General features: G+C 42.0%; 1 protein-coding gene across 6 annotated transcripts in view; it reads left to right on the top strand.

Annotated features, from left to right (window-relative positions):
* Positions 1-20,807, top strand: part of APBA1 (amyloid beta precursor protein binding family A member 1) — a 206,236-nt gene that overhangs the window by 97,071 nt on the left and 88,358 nt on the right. The gene's annotated exons all lie outside the window — the stretch shown is intronic.

Below are 20,807 nucleotides of genomic sequence, written 5' to 3'. Positions count from 1 at the left end.
GTCTGAGAATCATAAGCCCTCAGCTGGAGGAAGCACTTTGACTTCTGTCCATTCTTTCAGCATTACCCAAAACACATCCTTCTCTTGATGCAACATATGGGCATTTTAGAACACCAAAGATGAAAGGAGCATTTTATTGTTTTTAATGTTTATTTATTTTAGAGACAGAGAGATCATGAGTGGGAGAGGCACAGACACACACACACACACACACACACACACACACACACAGAGAATCAGAAGCAGGCTCCAGGCTCTGAGCTGTCAGCACAGAGCCCAACGCGGGGCTCGAATCCATGAACCATGAGATCATGACCTGAGCCAAAGTCAGGCGTTTAACTGACTAAGCCACCCGGGTGCCCCAAAAGGAGAATTTTAAACATAACCAGAAGGGGGAAAGGCAAATAACCCAGAGAAAGCAGAAACTGCCATTAAAGGAAAAACAATTCAACTGGCGACATACTTCTTTTGGGCAACAATAAAGACAAACCATTGATATAACATCTTCAAAAAGCCTGGAAAAAATGACTGTCAACCGGGAATTCTCTACCTGTAAACCATCATTTAAAAGTCGTGATAACATGCAATGCATAATGATAAGTTAAACTAATGATAAACACAATAATCCCACAAATATTATATTGAGGGAAAGAAGCCAGACACGAAAGAGTATTACATACTAGATGATTCCATTTATATGAAATTCAAGAAATAGACTAAATTAACCAGTTAGGAGAAATATCTGAATGGCAGGGATGAGTATTGACAGAGAAGGGGTAGAGAGAGACCTCTGGTGTGATGAAAATACCCTAAATCTTGATCGGGGTAGTTTTGGCTTTGGTGTATATGCAAAATTTCATTGACCTAAGTTATGTGAATGCACATCATATACCTCACCATGTGTATTTTCACACACACCCCCACCAAAAAAAAAATAATTTTATTTATTGTTTTAAAAAAATTTTTTTAGTATAGTTTACTGTCAAGTTGGCTAACATACAGGGTATACTGTGTGCTCTTGGTTTTGGGGGTAGATTCCCATGATTCATCACTTAGATACAACACCCAGTGCTCATCCCAACAAGTGCCCTCCTTAGTGCCCATCACCCATTTTCCCCTCTCTCCCACTCCCCCATCAACAAGTGGGAAGGCATAGTAAAGACTTTTTAAGTTTGCTTTCTATAAATTCTCACTAAAGAACTGCTAAAGATTTATTTCTGGGGGCACCTGGTTGGTTCAGTTGGTGAAGTGTCCGATTCTTGATTTAGGATCGGGGCATAATCTCATGGTCCTGGGATTGAGCCTCAGGTCCTGCCTGGGATGCTCGCTTGCTCTCTCTGTCTCTCTCCCCCTCTGCCCCTCCCCTGCTTGCATGTTCTCTCTCTCTTGCTCTCTCGGAAGGAAGGAAGGAAGGAACGAACGAACGAACGAACGAACGAACGAAGGAAAAAAGGAAGGAAAGATTTATCTCTGTAAGAATGAGATAGAACCCACAGGGTCAGAGTGGGCTGTAATAATGAACAGCGAGAAAAGAAAGTGGTAAATAAGAGGTTTCATTTAAACAGACGTTGACTAACAACAAGAATAAGGCCTTTGGGGTGTGGGGGTTAAACCCAAGATGGAATTAAAACACTAGATAACAAGCAGCGTATGTGGTAGGTGGTAACTGGAATGAAAGGGTTCTAAGACCCTTTCTTTTTTTTTCTGGAGGAGGGTAGAAATGTTGATTAACTTTGAAACAATGTTAAAAATGTAAGGTAGTCACAAAAACAGTAGGCACAGGATATCTGTCATATTAATTGGTCATTAAATAAGAATTAAGAAGTTATTCACTCTAATAGTAAGCAGGAAAGGAGAAAAACAGAAGCAAAGAACAAGGCTTGGTAAATAGAAAAAAAAGAAAGCAATAGTAATTACAATATGGAAGTAATAGTAATGGAACTAATTAGCAATTATAGTATAAATATAATTTATTAACAGATGTAACTTTTAATATGTTAGAAGACAGAGATCCTACCATACTATTTATGTGAATGACTCCCAAACCAAATGACATAAAACCAAAGGGATAGAAAATGATAAACCAGAAAGATGTTTTTAAAAATAAAAACTGAGGGGCGCCTGGGCGGCTCAGTCAGTTAAGCGTCCAATTTCAGCTCAGGTCATGATCTCGTGGTTCATGGGTTCAAGCCCCACTTTGGGCTCTGTGCTGACAGCTCAGAGCCTGGAGTCTTCTTCATGGATTCTGTCTCCCTCGCTCTCTGCCCCTCCCCCACCCATACTCGGTCTCTCTCTCTCTCTCTCTCTCTCTCTCAAAAATAAAACATTTTAAAAATTTTTAAATAAGAGCCAATATAACTACATAAATGTCATGCAAAACAGACCTTAAAGCAAAAACATTTTTTTTCAATAATTAATCAATAAGATATAAAAATCCTGACCCCAAACCCTCAAAGTAAATAAAACAAAATTTGATAGAATGACAAGGAGAAATAGACAAATTCATACTTACAATGGTGGGGGGGGGCGTTGCTAACACACATTCCTCAGAAAATGGTACCTTAAGCAGGCAAAAAATGATCAACGATGTGGAAGAGTTGAACATTAATAACGAACTTGAGCCTTAGAATATAGAAAGACCCCTGCCCCAACGGTTAGGCAATATACATTCAAGCACAGCATACATCATTACAACATTTAACATGTATCAGACCACAAAAGAAGTATCAGCAAAGAGTAAACGAAAGTCAAAGGCAACTGGGAGCATCTAGACTTGCAGCAGACAGGAGAGAATGTGCCTTCTAATGGCAAAGCCAATAAAATAGAACAAAACAAAAATACTCTGCAGCCTATAGCCTCCAGTGTGAAATTTCTAAGAGATTGCACTGTTGTGAAATTATCCAAGCCCATCCAACATCCACTGTTGCCTTTCTGTCTTGTTGCTTGCTCTCTGATCTTGGAACAACTCAGCTCTATTCAAAGAGGGGAAGATGTTATCAGTGGATAGGACTGCCTCCCATCAGTTACCTTTGGAGTTGTAAACACTTCTGATATAAGGCAACGGGGCATCAGGAAACGGAGGAGAAGAAAGCCACTGTCTTAAAATAGGTTGAAGCATCCCATGATGAATTTGGGGTTATTTGTCATCTCTGGTCCTCAGACTTTCACCTCAAGGGGAGTTTCTATGAAGTCTTTCTCTGAAGGTGTTGAAGAATTTGTCAAATTCTTTGTTCCTGGATACAGTTAAGGCTTTATGTATTGAACACATTCAATAAATGCCTTTCCTTTTTCATGGTGGAAAGAACTATGTCAACCTGAGAATACTTGGACATAGATTCTCTTTGTGAATTTGGCAAACACAGGATTTACCAGGAACACTATAGGATCTCACTGAAACATCTAGTTGTTTCACCTTCTTTTTCCAAGGTTTACAAATAACACTTTTCAGCATCATGGTGATAATATTCAAGATTTGGTGTGCGTCCTCCTAATTTGTTCATCCATAGCATTCTTAACCCTTTGTAAATGATTTGTGGCAACCTCTCATTTTGTTAGATTTTAGTATCTCTTCTATATCTTTTGCTGACCTGGAAATTCTACAGGCAGCTCCATTTTTAGGCTGATGAAATGCAGTGATCCCTGAAGCTATCTGTTCAGTGTCCCACAGGAAACCTCCTTTAAGCTTGAAATGATTCCATTTATTACCATGAATCCCTGCCCTTGAGAACATTTTAGCTGAATGTTTGCTAATTTCCTTCTCTGCTCTGCCTTTGCACACTGGATATCAGTCTTTCTCCCAAAGTCTTTCTTAACTTGTTTAAGTTAAGGAATTGATCACTAAGTTATATATCCCATGGGTGTTTGGGGTTGATAAAGAGGAACAAAACTACCCATCATGGTTAATTTTACAGGGTAATTGAAGAGCTAAGGCAATGATGGAGGGTGGGTATCCCTCCTATCTCTAAGGAATAAATATTGCTTAGATTTGTATTTGTCTGAAAGCGCTAACACTTGGTCCCTTTGCCGAGAGTAATAAACCACAGCTGTCCTTGGTCACACACTCATTCTGGGCACCAGAATTCTTACCACAGTGGAAGATGCCATTGGCTGCATCTGTGTAAAATCTGACAGGCTGCCTGGCACAGTTGTGCCCACAAATATCCAGGGTCGGAGTCTGCATCCAGCACATCTCTGGTTTCCCATATCTACCCCAAAGATTTCAGTCTTTAGTGTGTGGACTGAACAAAGACGGAAAATTCTTTGGCTTGTTCTTACTGAACAAAGGAAACCTGGTTTTGTGCAGATCCGGATGTATTTAAAATGACTCAGTATTTTCTACTCAGTATCAAGTGGGGGGGGGACGTGTCAATGCGATAGCGACAAATTTCTCTGAATTATATCTGTGTCGTTGCTGTGCTTTAAAAGTTCTTATGAAAGATTTCATTCACTGCATCTGAGTTTCTACTTGGAGAATTATCTAATTGCTTTTCTGATTTAGGCTCAAGTAGCAATTCATGTTAAGCTATAAATATGAAAGCAGTTTGGTGTGAGTTTTTTGCTTTTTTCTTTTCTTTTTTTTGCTTTTCTACTTAACTGCTTATTTTGGGTTGCTCCTTTAGGATTAGATCAAAACAAACAGGCACCTGCATCATAAAATTTGATAGTTAAATGGACAGTATCCTCATTACATAGTTTATGCAATTTTTATGAATAATACTAAGGCCACAATAAGATAAGTTAGTAGAGGATACGAACAATTTGCTGAAGAAAAAACCCAGATGGCCAGTAGGCATTTAAAAACTGTTCGACTCACTAGTAATCATAGAAATGTCAAAACACCCATGGGGCCTCTTTTCTCATCTTTGAGATTCAACTTGAGTAAGTTACTCAAGTTATTTCTAAACATTTTTCTTATAAAAAGGCATTGAAAACTTTGCCGTTATCTTGTCGAATTGATGAATTTTGACATTTATGCCCCAGGTGTTGGCTAAGTTGCTGAGCCAACCATGCTCCCAAGTAAGTGAGTGTATACAGGAGATTCCTATCCCTTTGAGCTCTTGAGTATGTTGAGATGATCCATTTTTAAAATGCTGCTGAGTGAAAAAATTACTGCATGACTCTATGATATAACTCTTACCTATATTAAATGTATATTTTTGAAGATTTTGTATAACAAGGAAGAGCTGCTTATACAAAGGTCAAAGGACATTTGGGGCAGCCCCCGCCTTCACACTCTACATAGTCAGAGGGTCTAAGGGCGGAGGAAGGCTGTGCAGTAGCCAGCACCTGCCCATCACCAGAGTGGTTCTCCATTCCCTTGATCCCACTTCATACAGCCAAAGGAGAGTCTAAAATCCAGATGCAACACCCTACAGTATAGCTCCTTTCCTCCCGCGCGTTAGGAAATGGTTGTGCAAATATCAAAACTTGTTTCTGTGGTTAAATCGTCAACTAGTGTTTTGAAGAAACCTGGATTGCCTCCAAGCAAAATAAGCTTCTGATGTTGAAATTTTCTTGTCTGCGGTGCCTCATCTCACTTGGTTTTTTGCATGCTTACATTACATTACGGGGATGTTGTCTCCTCAAGACACATGCAGATGGCAGAATCAGCCATTGTTCCCAGCCCTCTTAGCTTGTTCTCTATCTTATTATCTGTGGCGGATTCTTAAGAAACTGTCTTGCAAAGAGAGTCCATCTTTCTGCAGGTGTCCTTGTGATTGAATCAAAATGAATAGAGAAAGCCCTCATGGGAACACTTATCTTTGGAATATGAGATATCTCCGTGTGTGTGTGTGTGTGTGTGTGTGTGTGTGTGTGTGTGTGTGTTTTAACCTAAAAATATCTGCCATTCTTTGCTGTTTTTCAATGGGTGTGCCTTATTTGAGAGGCAGTAGCAAAATTTCACAATCAAAATAATTTTATTTTTAAGGTAGAAAAATATTAGAAATGATGAAGTGTTTTGACTGGGGCGGTGCTGAAGCATGGGTGAAAGCTGTTTTTATAAGCACATCAGATACAAGCCTTTGTCATATAATATTTAAGCTCCCTGACAAGAGCTGGATACTGGTGGAAGCTTTGGAAAACAACTCTCTTTTTTTAAGATTTAATTTTTTAAAGTAATCTCTACATCCAACGTGGGGCTCAAACTCACAATCCCAAGGTCAAGAGTGGCATGCTTTACCCACTAAGCCAGCCAGGCACCCTGGGGGACCAATTCTTTTGGCACAAAAGTATTAGAGATTTAAATTATCCCTCATCAAAACCATGGACAGATCACAAGTGAGCCAGCTGTATCTGTATCTAACTTGGTTAAGTATGAAATTGATGGTGCCAACCAATTTTATAAAAATGTTTTAATGTAAAGAGGATGGCTTTGGAATGGGACACCGTGGGGTAAAGTTCTGGCTCTGCTACATACCAACCACATGACCCTAATTTATTTAATGCCCCTGCATTTGTTTCCTTGCTCAAAATGTGGGAATAACAACACTCCCTTGGTAGAGTTGTGAAAATTGAATATAACAGATGAAATATATAAGAATTAACATATCTTAATTTCCATCAATACTTCCTTAGCATCTTATTAACATTATATACGTAGGTATTTAAGTCAGTTGCTTTTCAAATGACTTTATGATCGACTCCAATTGACCACAGTGTACTTTGGGTTACATTCCTTGTTGGGATGAGGAGTTTTTCCAGATGATGCATGCAGACCCTTTCCACTAACATTGAGCCCCATAGCGCATACTGGTGAGCACTTTTCTGACCTGGGAATGGGGCTCTTGTCGCCAGAAAAAGCAATAAGCTCATAGAAGATTCAGTCCACACTTGTGTAGTCATTAGCACCATGCTGAACCAAATAAATTTAACTGGATGCTTAATAATTCTGATTCAGACACCTTACAGGGTGTGAGAAAGATAGGTTCTGTTTCTGCCAGGAACTTGTAAAGTATCCAGAACAATCTTTAAAAAAAACTCTGCATTCATAACTTAGAAGTCTCAGTTCCTTTCTTGTACTTCTTCAGCCCAGCCTTAAAAGCCCCAGTGGAGATCTGTCAAAAACAGTGTCCAAATATCCAAATATCGGTAACCACCCAAATAGCCATCAGTAAGGAAGAGATAAACAAAGTGTAGTGTGTTCTTATGTTGGAATACTAATCAGCAGCAAAAAACTCAGAGTTATTGACAGATGCAACAACACAGGTTAATTTCAAAAACTTTATGTTGAGCCATAGAAGTGAGACACCAAAGAGCGTTTACTGTAAGATTTCATTTTGGAGAAGTTCAAGAAGAGGCAAATCTAATCTATGATGAATGGAAGTCAAAGTAGCAGTTATCCCTGGGCATATTGACTGGGGAGGGGCAAAAAGGAATTTTCTAGGGTGATAGGAATGTCCTGTATCCTGTAGATACAAGGTATACACACACACACACACACACACACACACACACACACACACACACATTCATCAAGCTGTACCCTTAAGATAATGTGCATGTACAGTGGTAAGTTACACCTCCATAAAAAAAAAAAAAAAAGTGCCCAAGACATGGCACCATTTTGTTTGGGGAAAGTAAGGTAAGAGTATAAAGAGATTAACTCTTAAAATATCAATCTTTCTAAGGTTTAATTTACATTTTTATAAGTTCTGTTCCTATAAAAATGAATTTACCATTCAACTCTGGTTTTTAAACTAAATAAAGCTTGTCAGGATAGCTCCCAGTAGACAAATAAATTGGATCCCAACTTTTTTAAAGAAAGTTTTAGCTCTGAAGCAGAATAACATAACTGCCTCTTTGGATGCATCAATATTTCAGTCCAGAGAAAAGAATATGTGTTACGTTGTAAATTCATCTACCATCTCGAGTTGGTTAAACTCCTCTGTGGGAGCATCAGGAGGATAATTTACTCCGAGTGAAATGTGAGTGTGTGTTTCAAGTCAATGTAAATTGATTTTCATGCAGGACATCTTCATTTTGTGCATAAAGAATGAGCCATTAGTTGATTACTGTTCATTTGCTCTGTGGTATGCTTTTTCCTAAGACTTGAAGAGAAAAACACAATAAATCAAGCAAGTGGGGGAACATATGTAGGCAGAGCCTTACTATAACCAACACCTAACTTATGAAGATCAACTGGAAGGCACATACAGACTCTACCCGTTCACTTTTTTCCTTCAAAATCATCACGATGGTTGAAAAATTTGTAAACAACCTCTTCTGTTACAGTATTCAAAGCCTTTCGAGGTATTTTTTTCCTTAATCTTTCTAGACATGCTCCACCAGTTTTCTGCCGGAACCCCCACCCCCCCCCCAGCTTTGTATCTGCAGTGAATGATGTGATTCCTTAAAAACTCCGTGAACGATTCCTTTTCAGCCTCTCTGCACAAGTCATGTCTCCCCTGCCATGTGCCTGCCCATCTCTCTCTGCGTTAACCACAAACACCATGCCTCACACAGAGTAGACATGGAAAGTTTACGGAATGAAGGGCAGTGGGAAAAGAGCAAGGCTGCATCTGTCTGAACAGCAAAGATTGAAAGAAAGAAATGATTTTCCATTTCATGGTACACAGGTTTTGCACTAATAAAGATTTCATGGAACCTTTCAAAAGGTTTCTTCCTGCCTTCAAAACCTCATAATACAGAGTATTAAGATATTTGTTCCAGGGATTAAAAAAAAACTCACCTAGACCCTCGTGTAGCAAAATAGTATAATAGTTGCAGGGGAAAAAATATTAATGTCAAGTTTAAAAGCCTACAACCTGCTGAGAGTCACAGTGTGTGTCAGCCTTATGAGGAGCTGAGACCTCATCCACTGAAATCTGTCACCAAGGCCTAATAGCTGGTTACAGATCCATAAGATAGCTTTTGAGTTATTTTTCCAAACATTTCTCTTTTCACAAAAACACAATGGTTAATGAACATTATCTGAAGATAGAATGTGTCAACACTAGTTTTTCTCATGGCTAAGGATTTAACATTACTTTTAATGAAGTGTTAAAATATTCATACATGTATTATATATTTACATATGTAATATCTGTTATGTATGTTTATGCACGTATATGTATATACATTGATAGAGGATACCTACATATCTGTGAGATGGCCAATAAATTATTTATACATGGTGAAGGACAGTATGATGCACTTCCTTGCTCCTGCCTCAGGACCTTTGAACATGCTGCTCACTCTGGCATGCTTTTCCCTCAGGTAACTAACTGCATTCTCACTACCCCATCCATGTATCTTCACCCTTGTTTGTTTCTTTTACAACCCTTCTCAGAACTCACAGCATACATTTGGTTACTTGTAAACTCCCCAGTATGAGATCTACAAGGGCGAGGATCTTGTCTGTTTTATTCATTTTTCTATTCCTAGTGCTTAGCACAACACCACACATATGACAGGATAATTTGCACAACAAATGACTTCAAGGTCATATGACCAACCCTCTACTGTGCATATGAATTCCTAAGGAGAACCTACAGTCATGAATTAAAGGCTACTTATAAAACAATATGGGAACAAACTGACTACAGAAAGGTAAAAATAAAATAAAACAAATGAATAGCCCACATTGAGTTGAGAAAGAGGAGGAGAAGAATTTCAGAGTTCTCGAAAGGAAAGAGAAGAAATCAATCTGACTCATTTAACAGTATTGACAGATGGCTGGCTGGTGGACAAAAGAGTCATCATTTGTCATGGAGTTTATTATTATTATTATTATTATTATTATTATTATTATTAATTTTGAGAGAGAGTGTGTGTGTGTGAGCACAGGAGAAGGGCAGAGGGAGAGAGAGAGACGATCTTCAGCAGGCTCGACACTCAGAGGGGAGCCTAAGACAGGACTCCATCCCACAACTCTTGGATCATGACCTGAGCTGAAATCAAGAGAGGGACGCTCAGGAGAACAAGTTTTTCAGGCATCTCCAGAGTTTATTATTTTTATTCCCTAATCCCTGAGAAATTAATACCTGTGTAGCACTTTATCAGGTACAGCTTATGAACATTTCAAAATAATAAGTGGCTAAATAAAAGCAAGCCACATGAGGATTAATGATGAGAGCATCTCATGCACTCATAGGGCAAACACTATATATGCCTCCCCTAATTAGGACCTCATAACAACCAAATCAATACGACAGGTGTATTATTATCCCCACCTTTCAGATGTGGAGACCGAGTCGCAGAGAATTTAAATGATATCCCTTAAGTTCGTACACCTTACACATAGCAGATTCCAGATCTGATGCCAGATATTTAGAATCTTTAGATTCTAATATGTGATGGAAAAATTTAGTTCCAATTTTTGCAGCAATCCTGGGAAGCAAGTTATAAAAAAAAATAAATTAGAAAATTATATCTTGTACGTCCTCCTTTATGTGTTGACATCTGGAATACTTCCACATATTCTCTTTTTATTATTATTACAAACTTATGTCTAGAGTTCTCTACTCTCACTCTCCTTCCCCACTTTATGGATTGAATTGGTGTGAATGGGATTGCTTGCATGTAAAAGGGACTTAGCTCTGCAGTTACCCTCTTTAACCACAAGAGGTCACTTGCAGGCCAGTGAGTCCCAGAGCGCTGAAGTCGTAAAAGAACTCAGGAATTAAAATTTGTGGACTATGTCACGACCGCGGACAGGGTGTGCAGTTGATGACTCATTGGATCAAGGTGGCAGAAAGTAAAGTCGTTGTGGGTTTTAGACACCCGGAGAGGAGAGAGTGGAAGAATACAGGAACACAACATGCAGACCCATTAAGGGATCCAATCACCCTTGACATTATTATTTCCTTAAGCAAACACTATTCTAAGCACCTACCGCGTCCCCGGCACCGCGCTGGGTGTTTGGACAAACACAGCAAAGACGTGGGCCTCTCTCCCCCCAGACCCGCTGCCTAGTGGGGTGACTGGCAGCCTGTTCCCACGAATCTTATCTGCGCTTTGCTTTAGAGACGAGGTTGCAAACCTGCGGTGGCCCCGGGGGCCGCCAGCACTGTTTGGGGTTGGCCCACGCTCTGCTCTGGAACTGTTACCGTTTGCCTTTGCGTCCACCCGGCTGGCTTCTGTAGACGTGTGGGTTTTGTCCCTGTGGTTTCTCTAGCCGCTCTTCCACCTTGCCCGGTGCGCAGACAGGCCCTGTCCACTTCTGTGCTCCTCTGGCGAGAGGTCTGGTTACCAGCGCCCTGGGCGCTTCAGGGCCTCAGCTGTCTTGCTGCTTCAGCAGCTGCTGTGAAAAAGGAGACGTCAGCTACTTCTCTGGATGAGATCTGAAGGCAGATGACCTTGTTTGCCTCAAAGAGAGGAGCCACAGGGCTTTTTGGGGAGGAGGGGAAGGTGTTCTACCTGGAGCGCCTTGAGCATGGCTGGCTCTGAGGGCACGGATGGCCGAAGGCTGGTGGCCCCAGGCAGCCTCCGACAGCATATGTCCTTGTCCTTTCTCTTCAGGGTTTCATTTCTCCGCCCCTCTCCACCCCCCATCCTTTCCTTCTCCCTATTTCTGACCTCAGTTCACCGACTTACTCATGTTACCCCTTTCTTCCCATGTGTTCTGACTGCTTTCCGTGCCTTCTGGCGGCCTTAGCAGAATCTGATGGTGACGCAGGGGCTGAATGAAGCCCTGAAGTGGGTATCGTTCACCCGGTGCTGTGTTTTTAACTCCAACTGTATTTGAACATCTGTGGAATGGTAGGCATCGTCCAGTTCATGCCACGGTCCCCATCCCTCAGTCACACACCTGCAGCTTTATTCATTCAGTTTGCCCGCCAGGCCCCAGCCCAGATCCCACTCAGGTACTCCAGAGTTTGTGCAAAGGAAAGAATGCATGTTCTGTCCATATTGTTGTTAAGACGTGGCTTTTCCAATGCGTGGGATCTCAGGCGTCCTGACCACCTTCCCCCTTTTAAGAGCTTCTACCTGTTAACTTGCCACACGGCGTTCCCGCACAGGTAAGGAGACGCTGCATTTTTGAGCTTGCTTAAAATTATGGAAAATGGGGGAACCTGGGTGGTTCAGTCGGTTGAGTGTCCGACTCTTGATTTCAGCTCAGGTCATGATCTCACGGTTCCTGAGATCGAGCCCCACATGGGGCTCTGCATTGCCGGTGTCTGCTGGGAATTCTCTCTCTCCCTCTCTCTCTGCCTCTCCCTTACTCGCTCTCTAGCTTTTTCTCAAAATAAATAAATAAATAAGTTTAAAAAAATATATGGAAAACAGCATAAAAGAGCTTGTAGCCTCTTGTAGCCTCTTGTCAACCCGCTTGTATTCGTCTCCTGTCGTGTCTTTCACGTTATCACAAATTTAGTAACTTAAAACAATAGGACTCATTATCTTAGGGTTGCACAAATCAGAGGCTGAAATCAGGGTGTCTACAGGGTTCTGCTCTCTTCTGGAGGCTCTAGAGGGAGATCCGTTTCTTTGCTTATCCAGGTTGTGGCAGAATTTAGTTATCGGGGTTGTCAGACTGAGGTCCCTACTTCCATGCTGGCCCTTCTGGCTTCTTGGGGCCACTTGCATTCCTTGGCTCATTACCTGCCCCCCACCACCACCACCACCACTTCAAGTCAGCAACAAGGAGGAGGGTCAAGTCACTCTCCTGCTCCAAATCTCTTCTTCTAGCTCATCTCTGTGATACAGCTGGGAAAGATTCTCTGCTTTTAAGGACTCATGTGATTGGGCTGAGCCCACCTAAATAGTCCCAGATAATCTCCTGTCACAGTTTCCATCCTCTTCCTCACATCTGCAAAGTCCCTTTATCACGTAAGGTAGCATCTGTAAGTTCTGGGGATTATGGCATGGACACCTTTGGAGGACATCATTCTGCCAAATACACCACTGATCCCAGCTCCTGGGTGGGTAGGAACCTCACGTGGTGGTTTCATTTGAAAACCACTCTGGGGGGCAGCCTGCTGAGTAAAGCGCTTAACCAGGAAGGGGAAAGGTTTGGATCTCACTCCAGCCCTGCAGTCATGACCCTGGCCAAGGTTATGGAGCTTTGTTTCTTTTAGGATATTGCTAAGATGTCCAGCTTAAACTTATCTTAGAAATGGAAAATGAATACAATAAATTGACATTCTAGTGTTCACATTTTCAATTCCTGGTATAACAGAAACCTATTCAATATTCTTCCCTCCTTTTTTTTTTAATTTTTTAAAATTTGAGAGAGAGAGGGAGAGACAGAGAGAAAGAGAGAGAGAATCCCAAGCAGGCTCCATCCTGTCAGCATAAAACCTGATTCAGGGCTCAAACTCACAAACCGTGAGATCCTGACCTGAGCCGAAATCAAGAGTCGGACACAACTGACTGAGCCACCCAGGCACCCCATCTTCCCTTCTTAATTACTAAAAGAACCCATGTTTTACTTGGTATCCATCCAAAACAAAAACAAAAACAAAAACAAATAAACAACAACAACAAAACAAGCAACAGCAACAAAATCTATGGTTCTGAGCCTTTCTTGCAGCTAGAGGTGGTAATTGTGAGGCATTTTTGGTTGGGGAGCTATAAATGGAAATTACTGGATAGGCATTTCAGGAAAACACTTTAAAAGGAGCTGACTCAGCTGATACATACCCCTCCTTGCCCTGTGCCCTGCCCCATCTGCCTGCCTGAATTACACATATGGTGACAGGCACTCTGGCCGCCATCTTGAAAGTATGAGGGTGAGAATCAAGGCCTGAGGATGACAGAGAAACTGGAAAGAGCTGAGACCCCAACAATGTAGATATTGTAGAACCCCCATACTGGCCCTGGACTGCCCACTGGAGGATTTCTTTTATATGAGAGAAAAATATTCCAATGCTGGGGCTGGAGAGAGGGAGAAAGCAGGGGTGCTCTGCTCCTAAGCAGCTAAATTTAATTCCTCCCTGGTTTCTGCGCTCCAACAGTTGATTCTTACCCTAAAGATTATCACAAGATTCCAAAGTGTCTTCTAGCAGTGGGAAATGAGCTGGGAAAAATAACTTCGGTCCAATAATAAATTGAACTACCAAATGAATTCAAAACAGAAGTGACTCTAAATGTATGTCTAAAACTTTTAAATCGCAATCACTTTCTCGCACACATTATCTCACTCTATTATCAGAATAATGCTCTGAGGCATGTGGGTCGGACATTGGATTGCTTTCACTTGCAGTTCAGGAAACCAAGGCACAGAGAGCTTTAGCAGCCTCCTTACAGGTCCTAAGTCCTGATTTCTATTTTTTTGACTTGACACCATTTGCTCTTCCTGCTCCTTAAGGCTTATTCCTTAATATCATATTTTAAAAGAACCACCGACTTATGATGTGAAAATAGTACAGTTTTTTTTTCTTTGCCTATGTTGGGTATTTAACATGGAAAACTATAAGATTATCCATCGAAAGTCTTCCCTCCCCACCCCAGGCATGGGCAACCCACCCAAGCTAGCTCTAATTAAGGAGCTGGTCATACCCCCCAAACGGCCTCTCAGAATGAGGACAGCCAGGCCCTGGGAATGGATTTGTGACTGGAAGTCTCTACGGAGCATCAGCCTCTGGGTTCCTGACTGACGCCGTCCCTCCTGGTCTCGCCTCATTGAACCATGGCAGCCTGGGCCGTCCCTCCAGCAGAGTCCCTGGGTGGGAACAATTCCTGGAGAAACAGAATTGTTGACAGGAAAGGCCATGCACCACCTGTCTTTGGTAGTTATTTCACAGCACTGAAGTCGAATGACCCCTGAGCAAGAAGAACTCGCTCTACTGCTGTCGTGAATTCTCTGTCAGGGGGAGTTTAGATTTCCGAAGTCTCAGGAGTTAACCTGAAAGGCAGAATGCTGATGTTTATGATAATGCATGGAATCTAGGCCATAAGTATAAATGAGAGCTCCAAACACAAATGTACCTTTGCATTTTCCTCCATCTCAAGGGCTGAACAATTCTCAGTCCAAATTGTGAACTTTCAGGAGTAAACTTTTCTTGTATAATTTCCAAGATTATAATGCTTTAGAAATGTCCTTCACCGAAGAGGAAATAAGGAACAGGTTCCCCCTGGCCAGGGCAGAGGTAGCTTTTCTTTTTCTTTAAAGGTTTTTTAAAAATGTTTTTTATTTATTTTGAGACAGAGAGAGGCCAAGGGGCAGAGGGGGGCGGGGGGGGGGAAAGAGACAGAACCCCAAGCAGGCTCCGTGCTGTGAGTGCAGAGCCCTATGTGAAGGCTCAAACCCACAAACTGTGAGATCACAACCTGACCCTAAATCAAGACTCAGACGCTTAACCGAGTGAGTCGCCCAGCTGCTCCAGGTAGCTTTCTCAATACCTTCCTTTTCCTTGAAGAGGTCATGACTTTGACCTGGATCTTCTATGACATTTAAAAGCCCCTATATCAAAGGTCATTTATTGGTAAATTAATTGACTTAAACATCTTGTTTTCAAATTCTGTTTCTCTTAGCATTGAAAATAATTTCACATTTGAGTCAAAATGGTAAGGTTGGAGACATTGAAAAGGCATCATCATGAATGCAAATTTACAGAGAACTCCCTACAGGTGTACGTTACGAAAGGTGTTGGGAGGGTCCCTAATTATAGCGGAGGCTGCGAGTGTTGGCTGCTATGTTCAACAGGAAGTTCTACACATGAATTTAATTTTACTAGTCTCCTCTTTCTTTTTTAAATTTGTCTCTAGACACCTTACTGCATGGATGTATGCTATATGAATAAATATAATAAATTGGTAAAAAGCCTTTTCTGACAGAGAATATTTAACTGACTTTGTATTGCTTTCAATTCTGTGTAGTAACAGGAACTTGGCCGACAAAGGGTTGATAGGAAAAAGATCCTCTGTAAATGTGCCATAAGGAATATTTAAGCATGATTTGCAATTTGCATGGTGATTGTTGACATGTGAGCAAATGCTTTTACAGTGTTTTAAAATATCCCTTAAAGGTACTCAAACTGCTGTTTGCACCATTTTACAAATTCTCCTTGTAGATACTGGAAAGGGAAAGTTCCATTTCAGCCTTAAAATAACAGTAACAATAAAATAATAGTAGTAGAAGCTAGCATTACTGTGGCAGCTTCTTAATACAGGGACTCTACACTTAATAAACATCTGTTGGTATTATTCTTGCAACAAATACCATATTGTATCTACCCTTGTTTTGTAGAGAAGGAAATTCAGTTTGAGAGGCCTGCAATTTATGTCAAATTATTTGGATCCAAATTAATGTGTTTTTACTGTTTGTAAAATACTGCCTTGAATGGAAGAAATGATGACAGAGAGATTCAATTAACCCATTAGGTTAACTGAGGGAAATTTAGAACATGTTGGCAGATTGTGGCGATGCCATAGCTTCGTGATTAAGAGCAGATCCTGGAAAAAACCAGATGCTGTGCATTTAAATCCCAGCCCTCCCACTCACCTGTTTTGTGACCCAAGTCTTCTTTGGTGTCCACCTCTTTATTTATTTATTTTTAAATGTTTATTTATTTTTGAGAGAGAGAGAGAGAGACTGAGTGTGAGTCGGGGAGGGGCAGAGAGAGAGGGAGACACAGAATCCGAAGCAGGCTCCAGGCTCCGAGCTGTCTGCACAGAGCCCGACGTGGGGCTTGAACTCACGGACCATGAGATCATGACCTGAGCAGAAGTTGGACACTCAACCGACTGAGCCCCCAAAGCGCCCCGGTTTCCACCTCCTTAAAGTGAAGCTGAATAACAACTATTTTATAGAGTTGGCATGAGGATTAAATCATAGTGACGTGCATAGGAGAGTCCCTGGGACATAGGAAATGCCAGCCAAGTGCTTTTGATCCGAGCCTGTGTCTGTAGCACAGGTGAGGGCTGTTGCTAAATCAGTGGGGTGATCTGGAAAGACAGCAGGGCCCAACGTCAAGTGCTTCCTCAGCCCCATAACTTTCCACTTTCTTATGGTTTCCAGACCTCTTTGGCCTGCCCGTGAGTGGGGAACCAACACAGCGGTCAGGACCCCAGGCACAATGCCGGATGGAGTACTGGCCAGGTAGGGAAATCCCAGCACCACCCACAGTGCAGGCTGGAGAACTGAGGGGGGCCTCCCTCCAGTTAGCGGCCCCTGCCCCTCCCAGGACTGACACACTTCCATTTTAAGTCCACCAAGTGCCATTCTTAGCAGCCAAGGACCCTTAACCAATTGGACAATAAGAGTATGGTCTGGAGAGGACGGCGCATTTAATGGGACTGGCAGAGATTTTTACCACACGCCCCGCTCTGCAGCTGGCTGGCTGGGCCTGCCCAAGTCTCATCCCCTCGTTGGGCTGGTTTCCCCCAGTGAGGGAAATGAAAGCCGCTTCCCTCGCTCTGTCTCTCCTTCCCCATAGTCCTCAGAAGATTAATTGCGTTTTGTGATTCCTTCAGATTTGGCTCAAAGAAACGCAACCACAGAAATGCCGGAGTGCAACCCTGTTTTTCTGTAATTCGGGAGAGATTATGTCTGAAGTGGAGTGGCCATTCATTTTGTCACCCAAACGTTGACACTTCTGAGAATAAGAGGAGGCACTGAGTATCATTAAAATCATGTAAATTTTCTTGGAAGGCAGGTTAGCAGTTTCTTAACAGAACTAAACATATTCTTACCATATGATCCAACCATCGTGGTTTTGCAGTATTTACCGAAAGGCGCTAAGAGCCGAGGTCCACACAAAAGCGTGAGCGTGGATGTTTACAGCAGCTTTATTCATAACTGACAAAGCTTGGAAGCTATCAAAACATCCTTCAAGACGTGAGTGAATAAATAAACTGGTACCTCCAGACAAGGGACTATGATTCAGCACTAAATAAATAAATAAATAAATAAATAAATAAATAAATAGCGAGCTATTCAGCCTTGCAAAGCTATGGGGGAACCTTCAGTATATATTCCTATGTTCAAGAACCAAATGGAGGAAAGGGAGAAAGAAGTGCTTGGTTGGTTCCTGATGTGTTTTGAAGGTTAGAGAGGAGAAGCAAGGGCTGCTGACACATTTCATATCAGATACGAGAGAAGGATGACCCCAAGGCTTTGCCTGAGCGGCTGAAAGAAAGGCAGTGAGGAAGACCGGAAGGAACAAGTTTAGGAGGAATCAGAAATATGTTTTCAGGGGCGCCTGTGTGGCTCAGTCTGTTAACCATCTGACTTGGGCTCAGGTCATGATCTCGCATTTCGTGGGTTCGAGCCCCGCGTCGGACTCTGTGCTGACAGCATGGAGCCTGCTTGGGATTCTCTCCTTCCCCCTCTCTCTCTGCCCCTCCCCCACTCATGCACATGGGCTGTCTCTCTCTCTCAAAATAAACTTTATTAAAAAAAAAAAGCTCATCACTTGATGAGCTGCACCAAGTGACTGCCGAATTTTGTTGGTGCCCCAGACAAAAGCTGACTGAGTGGCGTGCCGGGGATGACAGCCCAACTGGAATGGGCTCAAGACAGAGGAAGAGAAGGGAGAAGCCAAGGGCGGGCTTCGAAGGGTTAACCACCTTGCTCGTGGGAACTCGTCTTGTGACTAGGGGAGCCAGGGTTCTAACTCAGAGCTTTCCTACTCTGAAGTCTAGACAGGACACAGCAGGGGAAGGAGCCCTGAATTAGGACACTTACCAGCTATGTCACCTTGAGAAACTCATCATTGAACACACATCTTTGAGGTCCTACTAGGTGGCAGGCACCGTGCTGGCAGTAGGGACTCCGGAGTTGAATAACAGACCCCTGACCCAGACTAGCAGGTGGGACAGGAAGTTAGGGGCAGCCTCCACAGAGCGTTGGAGCAGCCATTTTGGTTTGTCTCCTCTCTTAAAGGATTGGGGAGGTTGATCAGGAAAGCTCTAAGCACCTTTCTTATCCTTAAATTCCATGGATTGGGGTATGAGCAAATCCTTTCATCTACTGACGAGAAAGGGAAAATCAGCACAGATTTCCCACCTCCTCCGGGGTATATCACCAAGGTATTTTAAAGATGTCAACCCCTAATTAGAATTTTAAATTGGGAGAAAACATGTGCAGGCACTTCAGGTGCAATTAGTACGGTAGATTAAAATCATTTTGAAGTGACCTCATTCACTTCCCCAACTGTTTAAATTGATTTTTCAATTTTCTGCCCATGTAAGTGACCAGATGACATACACATAGCTGGGGAACTACTAGTAGATTTTAATGAAATTACCCTTGTCAGCCAAGGGAAAAAGGCAAAAACTATGCCTTTTTACTGCATTAATAATAAAAATAAAAGGCTTAATCCCTTCTCAATGGGCTTTTACAGTCTTTCCAGCAGACCAAGAATGCCCAGGATTCTGTTGTATTTCATTACAGCAAAGCGGTCCTCATGTGTGCTAGGTGGCACTCCTAAAGAAAAATTCGAAGTTTCTCTATGGAAAGAGCAACCATAATCCAATCAAAAGACAAATGATACATAGGGAGAAAACATTTTCAACAGTGTGACAGTCAAAATATTAATATTTCAAAAACGTCCTACCTCTAAGAAAAAGACTTAACGAAAAGACAGGCGGTTCACCGAGAAGGAAACCCAGTGGCCAAGAAGCTTGTGAAAAAGAGGCCACCTTATTAGTTGTCAGGAAAACTCCCATGAACACGTCGCCTATGAGATTGGCAAAAATGGAATAGATTTAGTGACATCTGTTGGGGGACCTCCATTTCCCTGTGTCCTGGTTCATTACAAAATAACACCTGTGGACCGTCTCCTTGCCCCTCATTCCCTCTTCTCCTCTCTCTTGCATGAATTCGGGAGACAGCCTCTGTGTTCTGCATTGCTGCCAGCTTAGTCTTCTTTTCCAGATCTATCTGCCTGCAGGGAGGATGCATTCGGGTGTGCTCCTAGCCATCTGCTAGACTTTCCCCAGGTCAGCTTGTCACCTGTGAGGGACACCTGCGGTTTACCAGTGTGCTAGTGACTAGGTGGGGTCCCTACAGCCAATGCAGAGGCAAAGCATTAGTGAGACAGTTCGGCTAAAAATGTAAAGGCAGATCATCCAATCCAGTGCTCCATATGATATTTAAAGAATCTCCATTTGTGTGGCTTCTGTATGTATCTCTCTTGGTTCAGAATTTGGGAAGGGAAGAGAGGAATGTTGATCATTTCCTGCCTGCCCTCATCCCCTCAAAAAGAGAGAAAGGAAAACATACCCATGGCTGCATGTAGAAAAACAGACATTCTTTGGAGTTGAAAGGGAATTACTAAACTTTGGGGAGGAGATACCCAGCAGTATCTATTAAGATTTGAACATGTATCAGTTTGGATGATTCGGTGTCTGGCATTTACTTCCACATAATCCAAGAAGGCGCAAGTGGGTAAGGGATACGGATACATCAAGACTGGCCTTTGTCATGCCTGCAAGTTTTTGCATCCTTTCAAATTAAGAGAATAATACTATTTTCTCTAGCTTTCCGTGTTTAAAACTTTCCATAGTGAAAAATTGTTTTATAATGTGTATTACTTTCAACCAGGAATCTCACTTGTAGGAATTTATTCCGTAGAAATAGCTGTATCAGCCCCTAGGGATATATGTTTATGAGGATGTTTATTAAAACACTATACAGGAGGGGCACCTAGGTGGCTCAGTAGGTTGGACATCTGACTCTTGAGTTTGGCTCAGGTTGTGATCCGACAGCTTAAGTTTCTCTCTCCCTCTGCCCCTCTTCCCTGCTCGTGCTCGTTCACTCTGACTCTAAGTTAAATTAAAAAAAAAAACTGTATAGGAAAAAATATGGAAATAACCTAATCATTAATAAGAAAATAAGCACCTTTCTTATCCTTAAATTCCATGGATTGGGATAGGAGCAAATAAATCCTTTCACCTCCTGATGAAATAATGTTGACATT

The sequence above is a fragment of the Prionailurus bengalensis genome, chromosome D4 (genome assembly GCF_016509475.1).
Source record: "Prionailurus bengalensis isolate Pbe53 chromosome D4, Fcat_Pben_1.1_paternal_pri, whole genome shotgun sequence".
Lineage (NCBI taxonomy): Eukaryota > Metazoa > Chordata > Mammalia > Carnivora > Felidae > Prionailurus > Prionailurus bengalensis.
Note: the sequence above shows the minus strand (reverse complement) of the source record. Positions and strands in the feature narration are given on the sequence as shown.